The sequence below is a fragment of the Sus scrofa genome, chromosome X, assembly GCF_054392235.1.
Source record: "Sus scrofa isolate SSC_HxYL_T2T_F1_AM1 chromosome X, Sscrofa_HxYL_maternal_Yorkshire_Landrace_v2.0, whole genome shotgun sequence".
Classification (NCBI taxonomy): domain Eukaryota; kingdom Metazoa; phylum Chordata; class Mammalia; order Artiodactyla; family Suidae; genus Sus; species Sus scrofa.
This window is the reverse complement of record NC_139401.1, coordinates 107718471-107731657: the sequence shown is the minus strand read 5'-3', so window position 1 is coordinate 107731657 and position 13187 is coordinate 107718471. Positions and strand designations below refer to the sequence as shown.

Sequence of the window (13187 nt, the reverse complement as noted above, 5' to 3'; positions counted from 1 at the left end):
GTCGCAGATGCAGCTCAGATCCCATGTTTCTGTGGCTGTGGTGTAGGCCGATGGCTACAGCTCTGATTCGACCCCGAGCCTGGGAGCCTCCATATGCCGAGGGCACAGCCCTAGATAAGGCAAAAGACAAAAAAAAACCACAACAAATTTATTATCTTACAGGTTGGTAGGTAAGAAATCTGACATGGGTCTCATTGAGCTCAAATCAAAGTGTCAACAGGGTTAGGTTCCTTCCAAAGTCTCTGGGAGAGAATCTATTCCCTGGCCTTTTCCAGTTTCTAGAGGCTGCCTGCATTCCTTGGTTCACAGCCCCTTCCTCAGCATTCGAAGCATATCACGTAAACCTCTGCACTGTCATTGCATCTCCTTTTTCTCACTCTGACCCTCTCGCCTTCCATTTATGGACTTTCGGGACTACACTGGGCCCATGCTGATAATCCAGGATAATCTTCCATATCAAAATCCTTAATTTATCACATGTGCAATGTCCCTTTTGCCTTGTAAGGTAACATATTTATAGTTTCTAAGGATTAGGATGAGGACATTTTTAGAGGTCCATTCTTGTCTACCATATACCTTAATTAAAAGACTGTCAGAGTGAATAAAAAAGTAAGACCCACATGTATTCTGTTTGCAATAAATACTCTTTAAATACAAATGTACAAATAAATTAAAAAGAAAAAGGTGGAAAAAATATACCTTGTGTACAGTGATCTCAAAGATATGTCCATGTTCTAATCCTCAGAACCTGTGAATAGTACCTTACGTAGCAAAAGATATGACTAACTTAAGGATTTTGAGAGAGAAGCTTATACAGGAGGGCCCTAAATACAATCACATGTATCCTTATAAGAGACACAGGTGGAGATTAGACACAGACACAGAGGAGAAGGCAATATGAAGATAGTGCAGAGGAAGAGAAGCAGCCATAAGCCAATTATATATATAATTTTATATATGTAGTGAATACATATACACAAGTTATATATATATAAAATATAAATATAAATAAAATACATATATACAAGTTATATATATAATATAAATATATAAAATATAAATATATATGATATATATGATATATATGATATATAACATATATACAATATATATAAAATATAAATACATATACACAAGTTATATATAAAATATTTATAAAAATAAAATATAATAAAGTTATATATAATATAAATATTATAATAAAAATATTATATATAATATAAATTACATATAAATTTTATATATGTAATGAATACATATATACAAGTTATATATATAATATAAATATAAATTATATAAAAATAAAATATATATAAAATATAAATATATGCAAGTTATATATAAAATATAAACATATATTTATAAATAAATATATAAAATATAAATATGTTATATAAAAATATGTATATAATAAAATATAAATGAATACCTATAACACAAGTTATATATATATAGAATATAAATATAAAATATATATATGTTATATAACATATATATATTTATAACATAATATAAATAATAAATAGCCCTACACCTATTATAGAAATTGAATTTGCAGTTAGAAAGCTTCTCACAAATTAAACTCCAGGCTCAGATGTTGTCTCTGGTGATGTCTACCAAAAACAAGATAGAAATAATATCAATTTTCCCCAAATTTTTCCAGAAAATTGAAAGCAGAGAATACTCCCTAACTCATTCCATGAGGCCAGCATTACCCTGATACTGAAATGATACAAATAAAACTGCAGACTAATATCCTTCATGGATATGGATGCAAGAATCCAAAATCAAAATTTGGCAAATCAAATCCAGCAATATCTAAAGAGAATAATACATCATGTGCACGTGTGGTTTATGTCAGGAATGCAAGGTTGGTTTACATTAGAAAAATCAATATAATTCTCGCCTTAGCAAATTAACAAAGGAAAGCCTTAGGATCATCTCAATAGATGTAGAAAAATAATTTGACAAAATCCAACATCCATTATTGACAATAACTCTCAGCGAACTTGGAATAGAAGGGAATTTCATCAACCTGATAAAGAACATCATGAAGAACCTCTACCTAACATCGTACTTAGTGGTAAAAGACCGAGTGCTTTCCCTCTAAGATCGGTAACAAATCAGGGTGGCCGTTCTCTTTCTACTCAGCACTGTACTAGAGGTTCTGGCCAAAGCATTTGGGCAAGGAAAGATGTAGAAAACCTGTACACTGAAAACTGTAAAGCACTGCATTTCTAAGCATTCTTTAGAAACTAAAGAAAATCTAAAGAGAGATTTATACCTTATTCATGGGTCAAAAGACTCAATATTGTTGAGATAACAATGCTTCCCAAATTGATTAATAGATTCAATATAATCCCTTTCAAATTCCCAGCAGAAATTTTTGTGGAAAATGAGAAGCTGATTCTAAAATTCATATGTAAATGCAAATGACCTAGAATTGTCAAAGCAACTTTGAGAAAAGAACACATCTGGAAGGCTAACACTACTTGATTTTAAGACATATCTTAAAGCTATACTATAATCAAGACAGACTGATGTCCAAACAGAAAAATACGTATCAATGGAACAGAACAGAGAGCCTAGAAATATACCCACACAAATAAAGACAACAGACATTTTTTCAAACAAAGGTGTAAAGGAAGTTCATTAGAAAAAAATATTTTCAATAAATGGTCCTGGAAGTACTGAATATTCATATGCAAAAAAAACTTGAATTCAGACCTTGCAGCATACACAAAATGGACCACGGTATTAAATATAAAAATGAAAACTGCAAAATTTCTCAAAGAGAATTTAGGGGAACAATCTCAAGACCTTGGGTTAGGCAATGATTCCTTAGTTATGACCCCAAAAGCATAAGCCACTAAAAACAGATTGATAACTTAGACTTCACGAAAATTAAAACCTTTTGATCTTTGAGAGACATTGTGAAGACAATGAGAACTACAATTCATAGACTGGAAGAAAATATTTACAAAGCATATATCTGATAAAGAACTTGTATCTTGGATATATAAAATGCTCTAAAAACTCAAAAATAAGAAAATAAACAAACGAATCAATATAAAATGGGCAAAAGATGTGAATAGTCACTCCATCAAAGAAGATATACAGATAGCAAATAAGCACATGAGAGAGGTTCAACATCACTAATCATTGAGTAAATGCAAGTTAAAACCACAATGAAACAACACTACACACTAATTCGAATGGGTAAGATTAAAAAGAATGGCCACACCAAGCGCTGCTGAGGATGCCAATAAACTGGAACTCTATTACACTGCTGGTGGTAACATAAAGGGTACCACTTTGTAAAACAGTTTGGTGGTTTTTTAAAAAGTTTAACATATACCTATGAAATGATTCAGCCATTCCTGCTCATAGATATTTATTTACCCAAAAGAAAAGAAAGCATTGTCCACACCAAGTCTTAAACACAAATGCTCAGAGAAGCTTCATTTGCAATAGCTAAAAACTGGAAACCCAAACATCTACCAACAGGTGTGTGAATAAACACTTAGTTGTATATATACCCACAGTGAAATATTACTCGGCAAAAAAAAAGGAATGAATTACTGTTATGTGACAAAATGGGTGAATCTCAAACTAATTATACTCAACGAAGGAAGCTGGAAAAAACATATACCACGCAGTGTATGATTCAAAATATATAAATTCTAAAAAAAGGAGTTCCCGTCGTGGCGCAGTGGTTAACGAATCCGACTAGGAACCATGAGGTTTCGGGTTCAGTCCCTGGCCTTGCTCAGTGGGTTAACGATCCGGCGTTGCGGTGAGCTGTGGTGTAGGTTGCAGACGTGGCTCGGATCCCGCGTTGCTGTGGCTCTGGCGTAGGCCGGTGGCTACAGCTCCGATTCAACCCCTAGCCTGGGAACCTCCATATGCTGCGGGAGCAGCCCAAGAAATAGCAACAACAACAACAAAAAGACAAAAGACAAAAAAAAAAAAATTCTAAAAAATGAAAACTAACCTAAAGTGACAGAAAGCAGATGAGTGACTGCCTGGAGACAGAGGGGAAGGAGGGGTTACCAAGGGTACTTGGGAACTCTGTGGTATGTTCGTTATCTTGAGTGTACTGATGGCTTCATGGGTGTGTGCATATGTCAAAACTTAACTGTGTGCTTTAAACATGTGCAATTTATGGTATGCCAGTTACACCCCCATAAAGCTGTTAAAAAGAACTGACTCACTGCCCACTGACTTTTCATAAAGAAAAAAAGCAGTTTAGTGGAGTGTGAGGAAAGGCTCAGGCCTGACAGATTCAGCCAATCAAAACACAGTGAGCCCTTTTTAGATTCAGATTATCACTTACGTGGAGAATGAAAGCAAGGGTAGCCAAATGTACCAGCACCCTGTGCTCCCTGTCCTACATACCAAAGAGGGTGACCACACAAAAGGGCCTTCCAGCCTCTCATGCTCTGAGTGGATCACAAGGAGTTCTGCTAAGATTCAGATAAACTGAAGGTCAAGCCTTTGCCTATGTAGCCCATGCCGCCAGACTGCCATGACGGAGCTGTCCCCCTACACGAAAGCTGCAGATCCCGAGTCATGAAGAGGCTTCCCTGGGCAAAGTTATTCCATACCTGTCCACCTAGCCCATGTGGCTTCAGATGGTTCTGATGACCTCTCTGAACTCTACCCAATGCATATATTTTTCCTATCACTTTTGGTCTGTATCCTTTGCTGTAATTAACCTTAGCTGTGAGTAAAACCTGCTGTTGAGTCTTGTGAGGCCATCCAGTGAACCACTGAAGCTTGGTGGTTAGGAGACCCCAGACGCATGGGGCTTTTTTTTTTTTTTTCTTCAGTAAATGGTGCTGGGAAAATGGTGCTGGACATCCATAGGCAAAAGAATGAAACATGGTACAGCCACTCTGAAATCATTCTGGCAATTAAACAAAGAGTTATCAGACGATCCAGCAATCACACTCATGGGCATTCATCCCAGATAAATGAAAACTTATGAGCACGCAAAAACCTGTAGTCAAATGCTCATACGACTTTTATTTGTATAGCTTGAAACTTGGAAATAAACCAAATTTCCTTCCACACGCGAATGGTCAAAGACACTGCAGTGCATCCATACTGTGGAATATTACTCAGCAATAAAAAGGAACAAACCATTGATACACTCAACAACCTTGATGGCTCTTAAGGGCATTATGCTGAGTGAAAAAAAAGTCAGTTTCAAAAATATGACACACTATATGATGGCATTTATATAACAGTCTCAAAACGACAAAATTTTAGAGATGGAGACCATAAAAGTGGTTGCCAGGGACTAGGTGTAGGGGAGGAGAGAAATAACAATAAACGGGAAGCATGAGGAACTTTATTTGTGGTGATGGAACAGTTCTGTCTCCTGACTGTGGTGGTACATGGTTATACGAATCTGTACAAGCAATACAGGGCCACATAATCACAAATATATACCAGAAAATAAATGCATGTCAAAAGCGGGGAAATCTGATTAAGGTTTGTAATCTAGTTAATTGCATTGTGCCAATAATTTTCTGGTTTGACAATGACTATAATTATTCAAGATGTCGCTAATGGGGGAAGTTGGATGGTAGGCACATGGAACCTCTCTGCAGTATTTTTGCAACTTCTTGTGAGTGCACAATTATTTCCAAGTAAAAAGTTACAAATTGATACTTAATTCAGTTTTAGAAAATTTTAAGTATGTTGGAAAAACCTGAGTTCGTGAATCTGTTTTCAACTGTAAGTTTCATGAAATATAAGTACAGATCAAGTATTTCTGGTGAAATTTATCCTCCAAATTAAAATGTGCTGTAAGGGAGCTCCCATTGTGGCTCAGTGAGTTAAGAACTTTACGAGTATCCATGAGGTTGCAGGTTCAATCCCTGGCCTCGTTCAGTGAGTTAAGGATCCAGTGTCGCTATGACCTGTGGTGTAGGTTGCAGACGCGGCTCAGATCCACGTTGCTGTGGCTGTGGTGTAGGCCGGGGGGCCATAGCTCTAATCCAGCCCCTAGCCTGGGAACTTCCATATGCTTCAGGTGTGGCCCTAAAAAAAAATAAAATAATAAAATAAAATAAAGTAAAATAAAATGTGCTGTAAGAGTAAAACACATACCAGATTTCAAAGACTTCGTATAAAAATGTCTCCTTAATAATTTTTATAGGGATCATATGCTGAAATGAAAGCAGATCAGATTGTGTTATATACAATATATCATTAAAATTAATTTCACCATTTCTTTCTACTTTAAAAAAATGTGGCTACTAGAAAATTAAAAATGAGTATGTGATTCACATCATACTTCTGTTGGATAGCGCTGCTCTAAGGCATCACAAAGGTAAAAACTGCAGGAAGCAGCTATCACCCCCAGGCTGGGGTGGGAGGGAGAGAAGTTGTAATTTCTAAAACTTGGGAGAGAGGCTAAACCTCAGACTTCTGAAAGGGGGCACTTGCCAACTGGCGCTGGGGTTGCTGAGCTGGAGGAAGGTCCCTGTGGTGCTCGGACCCAGACTTCTGAAGAGACAGTACAAATCGTTGGTGGTGTCTCTGAGCAGGCATGATGAGGCTGATTCTCCCAAGTGATGGAAAAACTGCAACCAGATTCAGCTGATGCTATAGGAAGGCACTGCTGTTTCCAGGGTGAAGACTCACAGGAACCACAAGCAGACAGGAAAATCCACAGTAAGCAGGTCCCTTCCTTCTCCAGCTTTGCTGTCTCTCTCCACTGCCCCCTATTGGCAGACCCTAACAGAGTCAGCCCACAAAGCGCAACCGTGGTGTGCAATGACCTATTGTCAGCATCCCAAAGCAGAGTTTGGATGGTTTGAAGTTAAGAAAGTAAATTAGTAACTGCCACAGCACGACTGTGACAAAGTCACTTAGCTAGCCTCCAAATATCTCTACTGTCCTTCCGTCACGCTTATGGTGTGGCTGGGAGGTAGCTCTGCCGACAGGAAGTACCACTTATCAGTTCCCTTTGCATTAAGTGGGGCCTTAATGGCAAGTCCTCACCAATGGAACGTCGGTAGAAGGGGTCTGAGTGACATTCAGGCTAGTCTAAGAAGCTCTCATGCCTTCTGTACTCTTTTTTCCTACCTGCTGGCTGGTTGTCAGCATCCAGGGTGACCTTCAATGCCACATGTGAAAATAACAGCTAATGCTACCTTAATGGAATCATAATTCTGTAGGTACCATGTCTTGGCCCCTAGGTGGATGGGGGCATAGTATCCATCGTTGTCCTGAGATCACAAAGGAGGTTTTAAAATCTGCCAGCAGGAGTTCCCATAGTGGCACAGCAGAAACAAATCTGACTAGGATCCGTGAGAATGCAGGTTCGATCCCTGGCCTCCCTCAGTGGGTTAAGGATCCTGCGTTGCCGTGGCTGTGGTGTATGCCAGCAGCCATAGCTCTGATTCGACCCCTAGCCTGGGAACCTCTAAAAAAAAAAATTTTTTTTTGTAAATCTACCAGCTCACAAATGCTTATCAAACCTCTACTCCCACATATATGCCAAACTTCTCATAAGAAGAAATAGTCCCTTTACCATGTGAATTTAAAGGTCATTTAGTTGAGGGTCCTTTTGTAGTACGAGGGTTAAGTATCTGGCATTGTCACTGCGGTGGCTGCTGTGGCTCGGGTTCAATCCCTGGCCCAAGAACTTCTGCAAGCCAGGGGCACAGCCAAAAAAAATTAGTTAGCTGGGAAAATGGATACTCTTGTCAAGAATTTTAGAGAATTTATTCATACTTTTTAAACTGGAGAGTACTTAGCATTGATGATGCTTCTGGTATAATATTGCAATTATGTTATAATAGCACACTACTAAACTTGTTAAGGAAATCTGTGTGATTTTATGTAAAATACACATTTGGGAAGGGGATGAGGATGGACTCTAGCATCTCTCTTCATCAGAACAAAAGTGTTTTGCTTTTCAAATGACTCATATGCAGAGTTCCCATTGTGGCTCAAAAGTAACAAAACCGACTAGTATCCATGAGGACCTGAGTTCAATCCCTGGCCTTGCTCAGTGGGTTGATGATCTGGCGTTGCCATGAGCTGTGGTGTAGGTCACAGACATGGCTCAGATCCTGCATTGCTGTGGCTGTGGTGTAGGCTGGCAGCTGCAGCTCCGATTCAATCCCTAGCCCGGGAACTTCCATATGTTGCAGGTGTGGCTCTAAAAAAGCAAAAAAAAAAAAAAAAAAAAAAAAAAATTCATATGCCAAATTATTAACAAGGGATCATCTTCACAAGTCATATGTGAAACACACAAATTTGAACTTTCACCAACCGCTCCATTCAACACAGGTGTAAAAAAGGTGGGATTTTGCTAAGGAAGTGACCTTTAGGCAGCAACCTTACATAAACTATAATCAGAATTCTCTCAGACATGGGGGCTAGTTTCGAGGAGATGGAGGAAGGAAAAATTTTTTCTAGACTAGTCAAAGAGCACAGTTGCTTTAAAACCTTCCATGCATTCCAAGAGGAAGCCTGGAATCTCCACAGCCAGTGTCAAAAGATTTCCTTAAATACCTTTTTAGATTGTTATAAACTTGAAGATTTCTACCTTCAAATTTTGAAATAGCAATGAAGAAACTGGTTAAATCTTCTTTTTTTTTTTTTTTTTTTTTTTTTGTCTTTTTCTAGGGCTGCACCCTCAGCATATGGAGGTTCCCAGGCTCGGGGTCGAATCGGAGCTGTAGCTGCTGGCCTACGCCAGAGCCACAGCCATGCAAGATCTGAGCCGTGTCTGCGACCTACACCACAGCTCATGGCCACGCCGGATCCTTAACCCACTGAGCGAGGCCAGGGATCGATCCCTCAACCTCATGGTTCCTAGTCGGTTTCGTTAACCACTGAGCCACGACGGGAACTCCTTAAATCTGTTTTTAGAAAGGTAGCCAGGCATCTCTCATGAAATTCATGTTGAGTGCTGGCTAAAGAGGCCAAAGAGAACATAAGGAAGAGCTGCACTAGTGTCTCAGTGGAGCGGCTGGAAGGTTTTCCGGGACTTCACGACTCTGCTTGAGGGAAGAGATGTTTTGGAAGATGGTGACAATGTCTCTGTCTCTGTCTCTCACCCCAGTGCCAGCTGACAGGCCCTCTCACATACACGTGAACTCCTGCTCGGCTCACTCATCCCCGGAGCGCAGGTCTTCATCACGCTCGCTTTCCTTTCACTTGCTTTCGCTCTGCTGAGACTTCGCTTCAGAAATACTTACTACTTTAAAGGGACATCATCCCCCTTTTCAGTGGTCACTCTCAGTTCTGCCTTCCAAGTGAGGCTCAAAAGGGGTGACATGCAGTCCCATGTACTAGAGATCAGAGCGCACTAAGGCATACGGAGAGATTCAACTACTTGCATCTGAGATTAGCTGCCAGCCTCCAAAATAGTGCTCTCAGCAGCTCTCCACTAGCCCTGAAACTCTCACCAATTCTCGCTCTTAAAGGGCCTTCCAAAGAGATCCAAATAGGCTTCCAGGCTCTTGGAGCAATGCAGTGAAGCAGTTTGCACTTGGCTTTGGCACGGCCTCTGCTCAGTAACTGGGGAGTGATTTAAGCTCTCCGAACTTTGGTTTCTTCATTTGTTTAAAAAAAAAAAAAAATCCTTTCTCTTCTCTGTACCTGACACCTATTTCTTGGAGTCTCTGAGCAGGTGGCATTTAATTATCCAATAACATGCAAGCTGACAAGGCTGGAGGTGGTCTCTCTTCCTGTGGTATCTATACTTTAACAACAGTATCCCAGGAACTTATATCTGATGGATATTTGTAAGCTTTCACCGAATCCTCCCACCAGCTCTGGGTGGTAGTCTGATCTTAGATCTGTCTCTATCTACCTGGCAAGAAAATGGTCTAAGAGGGGTTTACACGACCTGCCCACCACCACGGCACAAACCAGTGGGAGAACCAGGATTAGAAATCCTGTCTCCGGAGTTCCCTCCGTGGTTAGTAAATCCGACTAGGAACCATGAGGTTGCGGGTTCGATCCCTGGCCTTGCTCAGTGGGTTGATGATCCGGCGTTGCCGTGAGCTGTGGTGTAGGTTGCAGGCGCGGCTCGGATCCTGCGCTGCTGTGGCTCTGGTGGAGGCCGGTGGCTGCAGCTCCGATTGGACCCCTAGCCTGGGAACCTCCATATGCCGTGGGAGCAGCCCAAAGAAATGGCAAAAAGACAAAAAAAAAAAAAAAATCCTGTCTCCTCACTTCCGACCCAGTGCACTTTCCCAGAGGTGAGCATTTCCAATCTCTGTGTTTCTGGGCCCTTCAAGGTTTAATTTCTGACCATCTGGACAGAAAAAGAGGGGAAATCACAGGCTTTGCCCTGAGCATAAAACCACAAGCCTCGCCTCTGGTTTCCTGCATGCTCTGTGCTCTGGCCCGTGTCCAGCTCCTCTTCCTCTTCCTCAACTCTGGAAGCCCTTTACTACCTCAAGTCTATCAACCCTTCACGGTCTGGCTGGAGACCTCCAGGCAGCCCCTCCCGACCAAACCCACACCACAGTCATTATTCCCTTACTCCAAGTTCCCTTGGCACCCACGAATCCAAAACTCTCAGCTGGTTGGGTATTTTTTGTGTGCAAGGTGGTGGGGTTCTATACACCAGATTTTAGGCATGGCGCGGGGGTAGGGGGCAGGGAGAGAGAAAAATGACAACATATTCAGAGATTTAATCAAACTGCCAGATTGTGGGCCATAACCAGGATTATACTGGTTGAAATACTGATGAAATAAAAATTCATCTTTTGGAGTTCCTGCTGTGGCGCAGCAGAAGCTCCGATTGGACCCCTAGCCTGGGAACCTCCGTATGCCGTGGGTGTGGCCCTAAAAAGCCAAAAAAAAAAAAAATTCCCGAGTTCCCGTCCTGGCGCAGTGGTTAACAAATCCGACTAGGAACCATGAGGTTGAAGGTTTGATCCCTGGCCTCGCTCAGTGGGTTAAGGATCTGGCGTTGCTGTGAGCTGTGGTGTAGGTTGCAGACGAGGCTCAGATCCTGCGTTGCTGTGGCTCTGGCATAGGCTGGTGGCTACAGCTCCGATTCGACCCCTAGCCTGGGAACCTCCATATGCCGCGGGAGCAGCCCAAGAAATGCCAAAAAAAAAACAAACAAACAAAAAAAAATTCCTATTTTACGGCAAGTCAGGAAAAATTTAAACATAAAAATGTTCTCTGCCCTTTGGCGTCCTCTCTCCCCTCTAATGTGCATTGTGTATCTGCATTATGCATCAACCAGTCCTCTCCAACAGCAGAAATACCTGCTCAACCACAAAGAGCAACGCTCTCCTGGTGCTAGCAAGGTAGCTCCCTAAGAGAGATCACACTCTTTCTTAACCCTGTAAGGGGTCACAGAGACCCATGACTTTGTACGTGCAGCTCTGAACTGTGTGTACACCGTCAATATGTCACTTGACATATAACCCTTCGTCTCAAAAACGTCTCTAACAGTTCTTTGACCTCTAATGGGAGGAACCGTCCTAAGAGCTCTCCAAGAGACCGTCTCCTGGGTTATAATCCTAAGGTCGGCTTGAAGAAAAATTTCCATTCCTTTCACAGATGGACTACTAAGGAATGTTTTTCATCAACAATACAAATTCAGTTCAGTTCTTCCACTTTGGCTCTCCACTTATAATTCTGAAAAAGGGACTGGCCTAGAGATCTTACAAGATCCGCAGGGAAGAGAGAATCCGTGGTCACTAGACTCTTCTCCTTTACGAAGGAAAGTGGGTTCAGACACCGCAGAAAGGCTGGCCACCTGAATCCAAACGAGGTTTCTCCTTAGCCCTGAGTTAACCAAAAGACTCTGCCTTATGAGCTTCCATTCCCCTAGTATTCTAGGGGGTTGTATTATTCTCTGGATGTGGTATATACGTCCATCTCAGCTTTTCAAGTAGCATCTGCTGCTGCTCTTGGGTGCAGGAAGATGGGTACTTGATTGCTACCCAGGACATTTCTACCACAATACTATCCAAAGGTGACTTGGGCATGTCTGATAACTGTATTTTTCAATCATTGGACAAGTGAGGTTTACTTATTTATTTGGCCACCCCTGCAGCATGTGCAAGTTTTTGGGCCAGCAGCACACACAAGGTCTCCGGCCAGGGATCAAACCCACACCACAGTAACCTAGAGCCACAGCAGTGACAACACCAGATCCTTAACCCACTGAACCACCAGGGAATTCCAACAAGTGAAATTTATAACAGAAGGAATCAAAGCTCTGGGATGCCAGGAAGGAAATCTGCATAGGAATTTCACAATGGAAAAGGTCAGTGAACATATGAGAATGGATAGCTCTGGGGAGTTCTAAAGCCATGGGTCTAAGGAAAGAAAACAAAAAGGATGATGAGATAGATGACTGAGGATAACAAAACTCACTTCAAAGTGACGAGCTATCTCATTTGTGCTTCAGCCACATTAAAACTAATGGGTGCAAGGACCAGAATGATATGCTTATTAGTTATATGACTGGAGAGCTCGAGGGCTATCTACCCTTTGGAAGGCGAGCTCTTACAGGTACCCTAGGAAAGTGAGGGGGCACATCTCACTTTACAAATAAGGAAAAGGAGGCAAAGAAAGGTTGAACAATTTGCTCAAGGTTACGCAGCTAGTACAGAGCAGGAGTGGGACTTAACCCCAGGTATGTCTAATTCCAAACTTCATGATCTAGTCATTATACCATACTGCTTCAGCGACTATTAACCTTTAAGACCCTCATGGCCAAGTGGCAGACACATACTAAAAGAGAGAATTTCAAGCTATTATGCTCAATGCTAAGACAGCGGTATATCTATGATGCTGTGCAAATACAGAGCACAGCACATGGAGCCAGAGAGCCTAGGTTTGAAGTCTGACTTTGCCATTTACCAATCATGTGAACTTGGACAAGTTAAACCTCTATGTGCCTCAGTTTCCTCATCTGAAAAGAGGGATAATAACAGAAACAAATTTACAGACTTGCTATAAAGATTAAAAACTGCCTAGAATAGTTCCTGGCACATCATAAGTGCTATTTGTATGTTAAATAAAATAAGTGAGCTTAACTCTGAATCTGGTTACAAGGAAGACTTCTTGAAAGGGCTGCTGCCTGAACTGAGTCCTAGAGGGATGAGTAAGAGTTATCCAGGTGAAGGAAGGTGGGAAAGGTGGGCCAGGCAGGTGGTGAGAGCATCATCCGTGGGGCTTCA

The 13187-nt window shown here is 41.2% G+C and overlaps 1 protein-coding gene across 1 annotated transcript in view; it reads right to left on the bottom strand.

Moving 5' to 3' along the window:
* LOC106507028 (uncharacterized) overlaps window positions 1-13187 on the bottom strand; it is an 88148-nt gene that overhangs the window by 6581 nt on the left and 68380 nt on the right. The window lies entirely within an intron of this gene.